This window comes from Molothrus ater, chromosome 12, assembly GCF_012460135.2.
Source record: "Molothrus ater isolate BHLD 08-10-18 breed brown headed cowbird chromosome 12, BPBGC_Mater_1.1, whole genome shotgun sequence".
NCBI classification, from domain to species: Eukaryota; Metazoa; Chordata; class Aves; order Passeriformes; family Icteridae; genus Molothrus; species Molothrus ater.
The window spans coordinates 9,224,294-9,241,549 of record NC_050489.2 but is presented as its reverse complement, the minus strand read 5'-3'; the positions used below and the strand labels follow the sequence as shown (position 1 = coordinate 9,241,549).

Sequence of the window (17,256 nt, the reverse complement as noted above, 5' to 3'; positions counted from 1 at the left end):
AAGGTGGTGCACTGTAAGCAAAGCTTCCTCTTTTTCTAGCCATCAACTTCTAGTGAGCTAAAGAAACAAGCATCATTATTAGAAGATTCAATATCCATTTCACCACAAGAAACTCACAGAACTGTGAAGTTCCTTGCTAACTGTTCATTCTTAGAGAAATGTACATTTTCCCAATACATATGGAAATGTAAAAGAGCACCAACAAGAATACCTATAATGCACTACCCAGGACATGTTGACAGCATGCTTATTTTATATTTCTCGCCTCAGAAAAGCAATATACTGCTAATTCTATTGCTGCTGTTACTTAAACCCAAGTGGATAGTATTTATTTAGGTAGTATGCTCAATATCATCCAAGTTTGCTTATCTACTCAATCACAATTTATGTATTTTCCTTTTGCAAAACTTATATCTCAATGAAAGATCTCTTGCTCATTTTTTGTTGTTTTTTTTGTTTGTTTGTTTGTTTAATGTTAAGAATACTGCCTAACATAGGAAATGAGTGAAGTTGGGTTTCCTGATCTTGGTCATCCAGAGGAAACCAGTCTGTCTTTGAGTGAGCTTCCAAAGGCAAGATGTTTATATCACACCTTAATTTTGGCTTTGAGTGTAGGAGCCAAAGTAGGCACCTGGCCATGGGATTTTCCAGCACTTCAGCCCAGGTAACTTTCATGCTTCTACAGCATCTGACATGGAGTTCACCTGCTAGTGACTGACCCAGTGTTTAACAGTGATTCAGCACTGGAAATAGTCTTTGAAATTCATAAATTCAAGGCAAGCCTGGTTTATGGGGACTGATAATGCTGTATTAGTTGCTGGAAGTTAATGAGGTCCTGTGTTTGAGTACAACCAGATTAAAATGAAAAACGAACCACATTACATTCTGTTTCGACAATTATTATCAGTTGGTTGTAATATAAATATGCAAATTTCTCAGCTTGAACTTTAACATCCTCTGTAGAGACCATTCATCTCTTTAAAGTATTAATTTAAGTTGTAAAAGGATCCATACATCATTGCATGTCATTTTGAAAACAAATATTAATCAATTTTACACTCTGAATTGCCACTGTGCAAGTGTAATGTCCATTATTTTGGAGCAAGTCAGTGGCAAGAAATTTACATATTCATTCTTGGCTTAAGAAATCATATGATAATACAAGTACAACACAAGAAATTCAAAAGACTTAAGACCTTATCATCATCTATTCAATGGCAAAAAGCCTGCCTTTGCATTCTCAATGCATTGGTATGCAGATTAGGAATATGTTTCTCATTCCTATCAGTATAACCTTGAAAGCTGGTGACAGCTGAAGTGTAGTCATAAGTTTTCTCTTCCAACAGAAAAAACAGAAAGAAAAAGAGGCAACGAGTGTAAAGGATACAGCAATTTCAAGTTTTATGATAAGCTTTTTGATAGTGTATCTGACTACTTAGACTGTACTATGAGGGTATGTAGCTTGAAAGTGTGTTATGTCTAGATTTAGCTAGAATTGTAATTGCAAGTACATCTCTGCTGCTAAACTAAAGTTGATATTTCTGATACGGGAGTCAAACCTGTCTTTTTATTAGCTAACACTATAGGAAATAGTTGCAGGTGTTTGCATGTTAAATATTGTCAAGGACACCAATTTTATCCCAGCTGTCTCCCAGAGAAAGGAGGCAGTTTCCAGTTGGAAAACGAGCAGTGCCAGGCAAACCCTGTGCTGAAAGCCTTGTCCTACTGAAACAAACTGAGGCCCAGTCTGCAGTCCAGGTAATTTGCCAGCTTCTTCTGTGGGAATCATAGCTACTGAACTCTTGTTTTGCAGTCAGAATTGAAACAAGGACAGAAGGATAGGTTAGGTGAAGCTTTGCTAATGCTTTAAGGGTAAGTCCTCTCTCAGGAATGGCTGGTTTTTTCTCAGGTTTGAGTGTGTCAGTGATGAAGTGAATCCCAGCTGATGCCAATGAGAATGCTGATTCCACTTGAGAAAAGCAAATTGCTCTTCTGGCTAGAGCTGGAGACTCCAAAAGTGCCATTCCTGAGCTCCAGGATGACACATCAAGAAGAGAACAGCAGTGCAGGTATCCCCCTCGTAACTACCTCACCTTTGTTAATTATGCAATAGCAGGTTCTGAGATAATTGGCCTGGCAGAGGTTATACATAAGCTCCCTCTAGTGGATTATTAAGCAGGAATTTCTTAAAGCACATATTTGACCATTTTCTGTCACTCCACGTGCACACAAGACTGCCATAAGCACCATGCTGTTCCATGGAGTGAGCTTTGTTGTCTGGCCCTGCTGGCTGCCTCAGGAAAGTCTGTGAAAAAGTGCTGCCTGTACACCTGCAGCTCTAACACGAGACAACTGCAGCACTTTTTGGCTGGGCTTGCTGTTCTCCACTCCTTGGCAGGGTCAGTTTGATTGCTGCTTCAGAATACTGATGTTTCTTAATCATCTGCCTTTGTTTTCTGGTTAAGTGAATGAGTGAATACTTTGCCACACATCCTCCATCAATCCAACACGTTGTGAGAGGAGAGTTGGAGCAGAACACACACTCTTTCACAAATTTGTCATTATAGCACAATCAGATCATTAGTACCTACCCTGCTCTTGCACAGGCTAATTGTATATTCCTGAAAAAAAGTACACTTGGTTCCAGTGCTGTCTCTCTGTCCCCCTGGGTGTTTACTCAGACCAAAACTGCAAAGGCAATGTGCAAGACACTCCTGTTCCTTGTTTGCACAGTTCAGGCAGGTCAGAGGAAAATCATAAAGAGGACACGTGCAAGTGGCCAGATTAAAATGCAGCAGTACATCAGATATGTCAACTGGATTTAAGATTACAACAGACATGTAAGCAATTAGGGTATTTGCTAGTTCAAAATACTCACATGAATGAACCCACATTATCTTCTGAAAAGCATAATAATATGTAATTGCAGTAACAATTCCTCTTCCATTATGTCCTAGACATCAACATTCTATAATATCCTGCACAACTGATTGCAGGCAAACCCTCAGTAAGAGAAATACTCCCAGATGTGGTAATGTCCTAACACTGTGGCTGCTACCTAATATTGAAGAATTACAGTAGAAATGTTTCAATAAGAAAGTAGAAGCATTTCAGTTTTTATGTGGCATAGATTGCCACAGACACTGCCAAGCAGCTTTATAGAGTTCTAAATCTTCATTCAATGCCCCTTTACATCATTTGAATGAAGATTTAAGCCTCAATAAAACTTTCTGAGTGCTTGTGGCCATCTTTGCTGTATAGTAATCAAAGTGGGGTGCAAGCAGACGAATGCACTGTAGTGCTTCTAATGATCAACACTATATCTAGGGACATTTTCCTCTGTAAGATGAGTTGTCTTAAAGGCTGCTTTCATGGATGGTGCAACAATACACATGGAAACAGGCATTTGTATGCAGTTTTTATGCAATCCTTTAAAAGATTGCTTTGAGGGTTGTGAGGATTTTTGTTGCTTTTTTCCCCCTGTGTAATGTTAATTTGCTCTATAGCTATTTTGAATTAATTTATTCTATGGAAGACATTTTTGAAAAAAATAATAAAAAAATAAATGAAAGCTAATAATTAAAGGGCGACTTTCCACAACACTACAGCTGCATTTCCTTGTTTCCTTCTCAATCTCCTACTGTAATTAAGATATTGCAGTGCAATGAGTTGTGGCATTGAATTAGAAGCTCAAATGAAAATCAGCTTCTAGTTAAGATATCAGCTGGGAAATTCAACACATGCTGGTGCATAATCTCACACACAAGGTATGACTGAGTGGAATTTGAAAGAAACTTTACTGTGAGAAGATGCCATTGATGGAATACATGTTTTGTTTCAAAAATATGGACACTCATTCAGGAAAACTTTGTAAAAGAAATAGCCAGTCAGTGAATTGCGAAGAGGATTTGGTGTTTGAATCTTCCTGCAGAGGAAGGTGTGGGACCATTCTGTGGATCTGAGCACCCACAAACTTCCACAAATAGAAAGGAAAGCAAAGCTTCCCTCTTGAAGTTTAGACTCCCACCACACCCTCCCAGGTGTTTATTTTTCATTATGTTTACTTTACATAAAGGATTTCTGTTAATGATTAGAAGTCTCTGAAATTGCTCCCCTTAAGCAGTTACCTTCAAAGAGGGATCTTTCTGGACCCATATAGATCTGTATTAGAAATCTGATGCAGAACTGTTAAATGCATTTTCTGTTAAATGCATTTTCTGGATACTTTGGCAACATCATTCTTCCTATTGAAAAATAGTGAAATGCAAATTTTTATTGGTAGGGATACTAAGAACATAATGGGGTAACTACTTTCTGTGAAGTATGCAATTGTTTCTGTGTAATCCTTAAAAGATACAAAATAAAAAATATTAGAAGTAGATCTTATTTAGAGAAACTGAAGCTGCCAGCACTTTGTAAAAGCAGTAGTACCAGTGTGAAAATCAAGCTCCAATTTTTTCCACTAATTTTTAATAAGAATTTTAAAGAAAACCAAATGTGGAAATTGCTCAGCCCATCTCCTCTGGGGAGCCAAGCTGTTTCTGGTTCTGAAAAAGGCAGCAGCTGACCTGCAAGGGGAATGCACTGGTTACCAAGGCACTCAAAAATGGGCTTCTCACATGCTCATGATGGAGCTTTTCCAGGGTTCGTAAAAAGATTTCAGGTTTTACTAAATCAAATGGAGACAAGCTGATTCTTTGGCCTTGTTGTCTCATTTCCAGTTCCTTTGTCAAGAGATGCAAAACTGGAGTTGCTCCATAGAAGAGAGACCCTCCTCAGAGCACCAGGTGGGCGCCCCCTTGGACAAGAAGGGGCAGCAGTAGCCCATCCTTGCCCTTGCTGGTTTCTGGCTCAAAAGGTTAACACATTAACCTGAAGTCAAACTTACTGTTTCAAGTTATATTGAACTATAGTTTCCAGCACATAAAATATGCAGGATCAGAACTGTAAGGGAAAATGAAGGCCTCGTTCTCCAAAACACCATAGCCTTAGAAAAATTTGCAGAGTTATCTCAAATTTTACCAGCAGAAAATCTCCAGGCTCAGTCTAGAGATTTGCAGCTGAAGGATCAGAGTAAAACAGAGTAAAACTCAGAAAAAGAGGTATATTTCCCTTTTGGGTTCAAAATCAGAACTGAGTTTAACATAATTTCCAAATGATTGATCCCAAGCAATAGGTTAGGAGGGGGATGTTTTGAGCAATATTGTCCCTGACTTTCCCCTGTATTTCTTTGTAAATAACATATTATCTATATTAAGGTAAACTGAATCTATTAGACAATTACCTGAGGGGATTGTGAAACTGGGGTCTGCATTATAAGGCACGTGAAGTTATGACAGCTGTGACCCCAGAGGAATCAAGGCTGAATAAAGACTGTCTCCATTGCAGACAAATGATGATAAAGTGATCCTTTTAGCCAGCAGTCAATGGAACCTGACAAGGCCAAACCTCCAACTAATGAACAGCCCAACCTTTGCTACCAGGGAGATGTACTGAAAGTTTAATCTCAATAAGCATCAAAATACATTTGGCCAAACATTTTTAACAAAAGAGTGGCACGTATCATTAACAGCCGTGAAGTTAGATGAGTGAGGAGGAAAATAGGAGCATGGGGGTGTATGTTCTTACTGTATCACAGGTGCACAAAATTGCCTTGATAGAACAATATCTTATTTTTCTTCTAAAATTGAATTTCAGATGGTACCTACGTCACACAGACCTAATAATACAGAAAGCAATTGTCTCAATGATTCCTATTAAATCTGTGCATTTCCAGATCCTTATAGAGTAATGTCAGTTACAGAACAATGTCAGGCTGACGGACGCAGCACAGCGTTAAAGAAAAAAAATCATGCACACAATAGGCCAGCTGCACATTAATAAATATGTAATGTTTGATTAAAAATATGGATTGTATTTTTCCCCCCAATTGCTGACTACCCCTAAGGCAGAAGATGTGATCTGGCTCCCACTGATGGGTTTATTTCTTGCTTGCTTTGAAAATACAAACTAAAATGTTTTCCTGTCCCAGCTGTTTCCCATTGTTCATGTTTATCAGCTCAAAGGGTGAACGGAGGAATAAAAAATACGCTCGCATTTCAAATGTGCCAGTCAGTCAATCTATTGTTAAAAGAAGAAAGCCTAATTGTCTGTGCTGGCAAACTTCTTTTTGGTGAATGTCCAGTTTTTAAGAAAAGCTATTCAGCTGTGCCATTTGTTTAATACATGCATAAAAAAGCACATAAAATCACAAGTTTTCTGTGGGATGGGATGGGGGTGGGGGAAATCACATTTCTAAGTTATATCCTTGAAACACTCAAGTGGTGGCCTAAGTAGTAGTCCATAGATTACTTTTCTGGTTATTTATTGGTCTGAATTAGTGGCTTAAAGGAATTTTCATGGAATAAGAGCTAATGCCCTAAGACTGAAATTGTCCTTCTCCAAATCTTACATTTTACTTCTTTAAGAAGAAGCACTTCTTCCAGATTGCATGCCCAATGCAGGGGTGAAAGCCTTCCCCAGTTACATTCACAAGAGTTTTATGTTTTAATTTAGGCTCCTACTCTTCTTCAGACCCTCATACTAACACAAAATGGGAACTGGGAGGGGGAGAGAGCAGGAAGTCCTTTGCTGCACAGGAGAATCTTCTGTTTGTCCCCAACTCTTGTGATAATTACACAGCTCTATCCTGTCTTTGACTTGCTCTCCAGCTTGTCCTGGCAGTGCTACTCTTCCAGCTTTCTAACCAAGCCCAGTTAATCAGAACTGACACTCATTTTATGCCATGCAAATGAGCAAATATTTAACTCACAGACTACTATATTGACCAGGACTGTGTTAGTCCATCTTTCTGTGGCTAGTGCAGTTTTTCTTTGAAAGCCTTTTGAGGAAAGGATCATGTTTAGTTCCTCAGTTGTACAGTGCCAAGTGCAAAAGATTCTTACAATCTGAATTTTAAAAAAAATCATTATTATAACAAATTAAATTTTCTAGTTTTTTCTTCTTTCTGATGGGGGAAGAAAAAAGTAAGTGGCACTGTCATCCAGCTATCACCCCCTTGTGACACTGAGATGTCACTCAGAGCAAATTGTACAGATCTTTCTTACATGAGGAGTTCAATAACTCCTCGTGACATCTAAATTACCATTCCTGGGTGTCTGGGTTAACACCTCACAGGAATGAATAAGGCAATAAGGTAATTGTTCCAAGTGCTCTGCACATCCAAGTATCTGCTTTGGTCATCCTGGGCTCATATTTGCCTGGAAGTTTGAGAGCCACATACTTCCTAATATTGGAAATTGAGCATCTGGAGATGAGCTACCTCACCCACTAAGGTGAGGACTTAGGATTTTTCTAAATCTGCCTTTATTAAAAGTCACTGGCACATACCAATGTACTTCATACTGGAAAGCACAGTGAGCTCCACCCTCACCTGCCCCCCATGACCAGCCATTTCAGAAACTTCACTGACTATTAATTCATTGATTTGGTAGAATAAAAATTATACAGAATTATTCCAGAGAGGGTAAAACCAAAGGAGAATTACTAAAATAAACAACTGACATGCAGGCGGAAGGGAAGCAGTCAGGGAGATGCCATGTGGCTGAATTTTAGCAATTTATTTGAAGACTTCTGTCTTTTTCTTAGGGATTTGTTAAGTGAAACACCAGCCACACAGCTGTGGAAGGACAGGGCACCCTGTGACAGCAGACACCAGGTGAAGGCCCCCCAGGGGACAGTTTGGTGACCAGAGAAGCAAACAGATGGGAAGGGGTGCAAGAGGGGCCTGCAAACTCTCCCGGGGAAGCACCAGCCCTCTGCAGTTCTCCAGGAGCTCTAGTGCTGGAGCTGCTGTAAACAGATTCAGCCTCTCTCTGTTTGTAAGAATTGTGGACAACAGTGTTCTCTTCTGTAACCCATTCATACTGCCACAGCTGGACAACAAGCAACAGGGAACTCTGGAGATACACAGGGCAATTTCTTTAAACCCACTATTAGTATCCTGTAGTTCCACTATTAAATTGTAGCAGACTTCTCCATTAAGGATGAAGAAATATTTTGGTTTAAATTTTATAATCAATGATCTGCTTAGAGGGCTTCAGTTAGCAGATATGAACTATTTATCACATCAAATCATCAAATCTGGGATCTGGGCAGATTTTGCTGCTTTTTTTTTTTTTTTTTCTAGAAAAGAAACTGAATTTTAAAAAATAGCAGCCTAGGATACTTAGGGCTTGATCCAGCCTTTGCTTACTAGGATTTCTCTGCAGTTGATATGGTGATATAACATTAGGAAATTTCTTAGGATCTGGTAAAGCACAAAGCAGTGGCTCTCCTGAAAACATGTGCTCATCATTACAGTGATTTGGACAAACTGAAACTCTGGGTGTTGCTGGGGGATGTTCCAGCAGCAGAGGTCCAGGACAGATGTCCATTGTCCTGTGATTTGTGCCATCACCTGCCCCAGTCAGTGCAGACATAAAACAAGAACAGATCCAAGTGGAACAGGGGGCTGTTCCAAAGTGGGCTCTTCGTGTGTGCTTGGGCCCAGGTCAGAGAGGAGCAAATTGTGACTCACCTGTCAGCCAACACCACTTGTGAACCTGCCTTCCCAAGCCCAGCAGAGCCCTCCTGGTTTGTCACAGGTAATGGCAAATCCATGAGATCAGCAAGTGCTGGAAATTGTTACTCCTCCAGCACCATTCTGGCTCAGGTTCTGCAGGCACAGACATGAAATGGTGAGCTGACATGGAATTCACTGACCTTCCAAAGCAGAGAGGAGTCTGGTAACAGTTACTATTTATTAAGTAATAATTAGCTAGTTTTAAGCCTTGACTATTCCAAAGCTGATCCATAGATTCAAGTCCAGCTCCTATAAATGGCACCTTATTTTAGCCAGACACTGTTTTCCAGTAGGGGAAAAGAATTCTTTTTCAGCTGATCCTTCCTTGGTTTAAAAGAATATTTATTCACAATACTTCTTCCTTTAATTATTTTTTCTTTCTTTTGTTTTTTTTTTTGGTGTTTTTGGTAGGTTTTTTTTTTTTTTGTAAAAAGAGGTAATTTTCTCAGTATGAAGCTTTTCTGTATTCTTTGTCCTTTGGGAGACAAAATAATTGGAAAGACTTGGCAGAATTATTAATATTCTTCAACTTGTAATTGTCTAACATCTTAGTGTTCAAGATGGAAAATCAATACATTATGATGTGCCCCAAGCCAAATTAATATAATGTTAACATGGTGGCTTGAAACTGTTTGAAATCCTGCATATCTACATCTAGTGATTCAGAAGCTTGTAGCAGAGGCTGGTTGGGTGCTCTATCTTCCTGGATAAATCTGTCTCTTCCTGGCTCTTTGTTGTTTTCACTCTGTCAGGCAGGCAAAAACTTCTGCTGTGACTCATTTTCCTTCAGTGGCCCAGAGCTTTTCAAAGAATTCTGAAGGAGACGAGAAAAAACCATGCTTTGATTAACAGACCACATTCACAACACCTTTTTAAAATTATATTTAGCAGTTTCTTCTGTAATATAAACTTCTTTCAAAAATAGCACTCAGTACAGGATGGGGCATTGGGCCAGACAGTTCAGGCACTATTTTATAACCACAACAATTCCTGCATCTGACATACTCTCCATGACAACATCTACATTATCCACTGTACAACAATTTTGCACAACAGAATTTACACCCAAGACCAAAACTTTGAATTTTACTGTAATGTACTACTAATAAAACACTGTCACATTTTTTTTAAATTTAAAATATGAAGTGCAGCATAGCAGGGGACTTTCAAATGTAATTAGCACTAATGCAGGTCTCTTTGAAATCAAGAAATCTGTTTTCCTACAGATCTGCTTCATCCCTGGTTGTGTTCGTGGACTTTTATAGAATGGAGCAAACGAAGCCCATGTCATGCTTTATATCATTTTCCTACTGCCATCAGGAAGTACAGTTTCATATAGGCTTGTGGACCATCTGTTAGATATGAAATGTGCTGAGGGCTAAAAAATCACTGTTTTTCTTGGCTTCTGTGCTGCTTTCCTTGTAGATAGCAGGCACTGTTGTGTTTTGTGCAATATGCTATAGTACCTTGCAGTAAGAAGAACAATTAATTTCCTCAGAAATCATAGCCATGGACCCAAAGTGAAGACTTTTGACATTCCATAATAGGTGTTATGTATAGTGGGTGTCAAGAGTTGCCTAGATATGCTGATAATGAGCCATACTTTTGAGAAGTCATAATCCATCATTCTTCATTTAGAAAGTCAGATCCATCAGCCTGTCATCAAAATGTCATAACCCATTGATCTCACATTGCAATCAAGGAATCTTGACTCTTATTAATGGCATTCAGTTATGCCAGGAACATCAGCAATCATTTTATCTTTTATGATAATTTTATCATTTTAGTGGTATCATTTGAAACACTGAAGTTAGTGACTAAATCCATTCATCCTTTTCTTAATCCCCATTAATAGTTACTACCAACTCTAACATAGCTGTTTTAAAACTTCAAATTATTTTAGATCCAATATGATCTGCATATGGAAATAAATAAGAAAAAGCACCTGTGAGTCAGAAAGGCCTGAGCAGATTAGATTCCCTTCTGGGGGTCATTCTACCTCTGCTCTCATAGTAGGTGATGTCAACACAATCTTTTAAAGAAGTTACTTCCTGTTATCTCAGTGCTGCCCATCTGTTATTCCTGTATCTCCCGATGACATGTCACCAGTGGTAGTGACAATTTCTTATCCACTGCTGTCAGAAAAAGAATAGCTTAGGAGCTTGGAAACAAATTTCAAACTAAAAGTTGCTTTGAAGTTTGATCTGCTATTCAGTGAAGCACAGTGTAGAAGAAATAGTAAACATGTCAAGATAAAGGAAGGAGAAAAAGGGAGTGAGAACAGTGGAGCAGGATAGAGATGAGCTGCATTTGCATACATTGCCAATGTGCCTTTCAGGCACAGATACTTGAGAGATGCATAGCCCTGTTGCCACGTGGGATTTTAATCTGTGGTTTAGGAGCAGGGAACATACATTGTCTGGTTGAAGTAATTGTGGAAGACAGAGACTAATCTTTTTATTTTTGGGACATTTTCTGTGATACAGGATTTTACAGCAAAACTCTTCCAATACATGGGAATAGTCAGGACTCTTCTGTTAATGCTAAAAGGATTTTTTCCCATTTTCACTTTAAATTTTACAAATCTAAAATTACTATATGATTCAGAGGAAAAAAAATGGTAACAGCAGAACACTATACAGCATGTGATTATTTTCAAACACATTACTTTTAATAAAATCAAACAACCCCATGGAAAGTTTCATTTCTGATAAACAGTTATTTCCTAATAGGAAAGTATCCAAATGGGAACTTTTACCTGGTCTAATAATTGAAAATTAACTGGGATCAGGTTTGCAAAATCCTAGGAGCCCACTCTTGGCAGCCAGCTCCCTGCAAGGCTCTTCCTCACAGCAACAAGTTTGTGGAATCAAGCCCTTTCTTTGGATCAGGACTCATCCCTACAGGCAGAGCTAATTGGCTAATTCAATCACACTGGCTATTTAATTAATAAGGAAGCCCAAAATTCCACATGAGATGAAAGGATGAAGAGCCCAGGAATGACCCTTGATAATAATAAAAGATAATTACAACCAAGAATTGCATTATTCAGACTTTGTTATTGACATGATAAGCACTGCCATATGCCACGCAAGCTGTGATATGCACCCTACTGCTCTGAGGTGCCACTGCTCACTGCATTTCCATGAAAATGTGCCTTCAGGTGAGGAACTGAACACTATGAAACCAGAAAAAAACAAAATTTCCCAACAGTAATGAGGGGAAAGCAGCCTGGCCACTTGGTTACCTGTGTTCAGGTAGAGCAGTAGCACTTGCAAGATTCATTTTTCTGTTTAGAAAAAACAGGGATCTGAAATACCAGATACAACTTGAGGGCATCAGGGTGCTGCATGGGGAAAAAGCCCCAGTCTGTTGTATTATTTGTATTATTATGTTATGAAAACTAGGTTCCCTATAGAAAAATAACAGGTGTTTTTGCAGGACCTGCTGGGAAAGGGATGGGGAACTACACTGAAGAGCAGACTCCGAAAATATACAACAGAAGTTTCTGCCAGAATGAAAAATTTCCACAGAAATTAGGTCCTATTTTCTTTACACAGTGCAAGGAAGTGTCTGCTGATCCCAGTAAAGCAAAATGTATGGGGTGCCTGAAAGACACCTGGGCAGAAAGGAAAATAACAAGACTACATCACCTGCAGCACCACTTTCCTCCCAAATCATTATTTTTGTGTGCTAGTTCCTAAAGAAAACCAAGTTCTTGGGAACTTGAATTAGAAAATGTAGATAAGATATGGGCTTGTTTTCTGGCTCCACCTTTCAATTCTTGTGGACCTGGGGCACACATAATGTTGCAGTGGGTCCTGCTCTGTCTCCTGTGATTTATCTCTTCAGACTGTGCATTTCTACCATAGAGACCACGTCCCCATCTAGCTATAGCATAAAAAGTCCCCAGTATGATTAGGCTTTTTCAGTTAAAATTAAAAGTTTTATAAAATCTTCCCCTATTCCTAAAGAGTTCCAGAGTTTTATTGCTTGTTAAAAGTCCGTATCTGAGAAGCAGAAGGTGTTTGATTTGTAATGAATGTAACCCTTCAGTAAGATCACAGCTGTAATGTTACAGAGTCAGTCATGTAAAGAACAGTCACTGGAAGAAAACCTGCCTTCCTTTTTTTTCTCTTTAACCTCAATAGAGCAGTTCTTTTGTTAATTACAGTTACTGCACACTGTGATATTGAAGTGCTCTGTTCTCAAACATATTCTTATTTATTTTAGTCCTTTTTTTCCCAGGTAATGAAATGTCAGAACCCTACTTTTTCTGGTTTTGTAGTATGTTGATCAAAGTGACCTTTGCTTTGCGGCAGACACAAATCAATATCGCGCTCTGCGGTATTTGACAGATAAAGGTGCAACATATAATAAATGGCAATCACTGACGAGGAGAGCAAGAAAATACCTGCCAACTTCAGTTCATACCAGCAATTTTCAGACAATGCCACATGTTATGTTCAAAGTAAAATTCATTCGTCCATCTAATAACAGAGGTGGGGGATATTAAAGGACTCAGTTTTGTTAAAGAAATGTTTCAACTCACAGTAATAATTCAGAGTCCAGTCCAGGTCTGTAGTGGTTGGTTGCAAGTAAAGTTATTACATTTTGAAGACAGGTTAGAAGAGCAATTTTCCTTGCCATAAAGGAAAAGACACACACACACACAGAGCTTTTGCCCAAGAAATGAAATAGTAATTATATACACCCATACGAACACAGTCTTATTCTTTCTCACAGAAACATAGACACACACACACACATTGTCTTAATATCCTAAAGCAGCTCTCCAGTGCTGTGTTTCACAGCTGAGTATTTGATTTTCTCATATTCTTTGTAACCTGCTGATAATTTATACACAAATGGAACCAATTTCTATTTAAATGCTTAATTACAAGTAGTGTCAGCAAAGTATCTGCCAGAGATTTGAAGTCAAAAAAGCAGCTGTATTTCCTTCTCCTCACAGGAAACTATTTTTATATTGTAACTGAAAGGCCCTTTTATTTATCTGTTGTTCATAATATATGTAACTTTACAACTTGCATTTAATGTTTATTTTCACATGTGCTTTGCATGAAGCTGTTGATACACTTAAGGCAGAAAAAGGCCAATTCACAACATACTTGTGGCTGACCAGAGCCATTTGATGTGGTTCAGTGAAGACACAGCTAATTTATGAAGCCCAAGTGTCTGTGCAAGTGCCGTGTGTGTCTGTGAGTGCATCCCACCTTACCTGTGCAAAACCTAAGACTGAGATGCTGTGCTAACTTTTGATTAATATTGTCAGGATGTGCCCATTTATTAGTACTAATGGTCAAATTCAGTATTGAAGCTTAGAGCTGAGCCTGAACTGTAAAGCCAGCTGATGTTCCAAAAGCAGAGCGGCCGCAGGAAGGGGATTGCAGACACAGGGTCAGTTCAGGGGGTGACCAGAACACAGCACCTTGTACCAATATCCAACATGGAAAGGCCAGTTCCAGGGAATAAGTAAAGCAGCCCAAAACATTGTAGGAATCTTTTTATCTGCTCCAGATTCTTTTCAATTTAGTGAACCTTTCATCACTTATCCTGGTCTTTTTCAATAGAAGTATTATATTAAATACTTATATTCTTCTGTGACAAAAATGAGAATTTCCCTCCTTCTGGTTACTACTGTGCAATTTTTTTTTACTATTTTCTCACCCTTTCTTTATGAAAATTGAGTTTATCTTTGCTCTTTTTTTTTTTTTGACAAGATATTGAACAGGAAGCAGATGTTTTTTGTCATTTGTCTGCAATAATGCCAGACCTTTCCCTAAGCTGCTGAATACATGATTAACTTTAAACTGATCCTGCTTCTGCATATCATTTTTCCTATATTCTCTTGTGTTAAACTGTACCCATCATTACCTGCATCTTGTACCCCAGTTCATGTTAACCCATTCTGAATTCCTCACACTCTCAAACTTGTGCAAAACAGATATTTCTATTATCATTATACATTTTGCCACACAATATATTTTCTGAAATCAGTCACTTAGTGCTGGTCTGTAAGGAACTATTGATAGCTGACCTCTCCAGCCTGGAAAATGGTAGTTATATAGTGCAGCAAAACTTTTTCCTCATAGAACATCCTTGTTATTTCAAATGATGATTCCATACTAAGTAATCACAGTCTGGCATGTTGTCAAGTAACTGACAGCTGTGAAAAGACCCAAAGTTGCATGCAGTTGTTCTGCTGCTGTAAAGTGTGGGTTTAGTAAGGACAGAGTCTCTGAACATCATAACTTTGCTGAGGGGGTTGCTACCCCAACTAGCAAAGGCTCAACTTGAGCAACAGATTTATTACCTGACATAATTAATGGCCTAGATAGTGACATTTCCCATATTATAGACAATCATGAATTATGAGCCCAGCTGCTAGCCTTCTCATTCACTGAAATCGGTTGATAAATATGTTTATTCGAGGTCAGCTTGGCCTCATCCATTAGAAATATTGTTTTTCTAAACATTACATTGATTTAATTTAACTCTAATCAATTTAAAATGGTTCTGACAATTAACAAAAGCTTCAAATATGACCTTAAAGTAATAGGATTCATTAGCTATGTTTGGGATTAAACTTATCCTAATAGGGCTATTTTTCTTCTGAGGGCATGTAGTAGGCCGACTGGTGGTCAGTCAAAATGAAATCAATTATTATAAATTATACAGTTTGGGTTGATTATGTCATGCCTGCTAATTTGTATAAATAAGGACCTCAAACAATAGAAGCCATTTATTAATAACTATCTGTGTCCCAACCTGTATCACCCTTTATGCTACAGCTGCAGGATCATCTGTTACCCATGAAGTATTATATTCTCTACTGCTAGGCATATATGCTAATTAAACCCATAATTAATTGTAACAGTTATAGTTAAAGTCAAAATGCTGACAGCCTTTTTGGCCTATTATTCATGGTAATCAACTGATTCAAAAGGCAACGCAATCAACGATTCCTGCACTAGCCAGGGGATCATGACACAATGGCAGCACCAGTGACAGCTGGCACCCACAGCTCTTGGGCTACAATAGGAAATATAAACCTCCAGAGCTGAAATGCCTCGCTATGAACAGTGCCCATTGTTTTTCTGAGGGAAAATAGGAGTGGAAGTCATATTCAAGAATTGCTCCCCAGTGCAGTGGGTAACAGAAGGCACCAGAGCCCCAAGAGCCCACCCAGCCTTCCTGGGGCACCTGCAGCGCTCGGGGCTGGCGCCATCCCTCAGGGTCCTCTGGCTGTACCCCTCACCAAACCCTTCCCCTGCAGGGAAGGCTTAGGTTAGGGATGAGAATTCTGGAAGTGTTTTGGAATACCAAGAAGAGATTTTGCTGGCCCTGTTCTCATTGAACTTGTGCCTGCTGGATAGTGGGCAGGGCCCAAAAGGTGTGTGCTGTCCCTGGGTGTGTTACCTGCAGAAGGAGAGAACATTCTCTCAGCCTGAGCAGGGAACATCTCCTTTCCCACTTACATCTGTCTGTGTAGCACCCTTTGAACCTGTAGGAAATGCCTTTTCTTTTGTTCCCAGACACAGTGGTGGATTCCAGCAGCCCTGAGAGAGGGTGGAGAGAGAAGGACAAGGGGACAGTCTGTCAGCAGAGATCCACAAAGACTCTTTTAAGACTTGCTCTGGAGCAAGTGCTCTGTGTGGGCACAACTTGGGGTGCCCCCAGAGTGACCTGAGCTCTTCAGGAGGCCACCAAGGGCAGAAGAGGGAGTAAAGGCCAAAGTAGTGGCCACTTTCAGCAGTGACACTTTGCCCAGATGAGGTGCAGCGCCAGATGGGCCACCTGAACCTGTTGCACCCACAAGGTACCTGTCTCTGTGAAAATCTTGTCTCACTTTCCTCCTCAATTTAATTTTTAGTCTGGTAATCTATTCCTGCATGGGGCCTCAGACCACAGTCTCTTCCTGAGCTGCTCCTTCCATGGTCAGGCCTGCTCGTGGCCCATAGCACTGCCAGGCCAGCAAGTTTATACATACACATCTTGAGATGTGCTTGCTGCTGCTGCTTAAACAAGGTTAGCCAGAGCCTCATTACTAAGATTTACACTGTCACTTACAGAGATGCCCATCCAATCCTATAACACATAAATTTATGAGCATCACAGCGAATTTTTTATTGTTAGAGCTCATATACAATGTGTGCCCTTAGTGACACATTTTTAAATAAAATATATTGTACTAGTGATTTCTAATGCTTAAAATAAAATAAAATAATAATCAACTTTTAGCTACAGTTTCCCCCTGGTTATTGAGCTGAACTTAATGACTGGCTGAAAAGTATTTGTCAACACAACAGCTGGAGAGCAACACTTTCTTGTGGCTTTATGTCACAGCATATGCCAGCCACTCAGAACATGTGATAATTCAACTGGAGCTGGTACTACAATAGCAGATGGGTTGAAGCATTGTTATTCTCACTCTAGCTCCCAGCCCTTGAGGGATCACTAAATAAAATCAAAGCAGATGGACCATTACAAGCTCATTTGTGTTCACTACAAGCACCTCAACCTCCAGTTGTGATATACTGCACCTTTGTATAAAATGACATGTATGGTAACATGGCCTAATGAAAATAGCATCAGACTTGGCAAGTGAGGAA

The 17,256-nt window shown here is 39.3% G+C and overlaps 1 long non-coding RNA gene across 1 annotated transcript in view; it reads left to right on the top strand.

Annotated features, from left to right (window-relative positions):
* LOC118691233 (uncharacterized) overlaps positions 1-16,884 on the top strand; it is a 182,162-nt gene extending 165,278 nt beyond the window's left edge. The window contains exon 5 of the long non-coding RNA XR_004980982.2: positions 16,180-16,884. This is a non-coding gene — a long non-coding RNA (uncharacterized LOC118691233). The remainder of the gene's footprint in view (positions 1-16,179) is intronic.
* Positions 16,885-17,256: the final 372 nt, after the last annotated feature.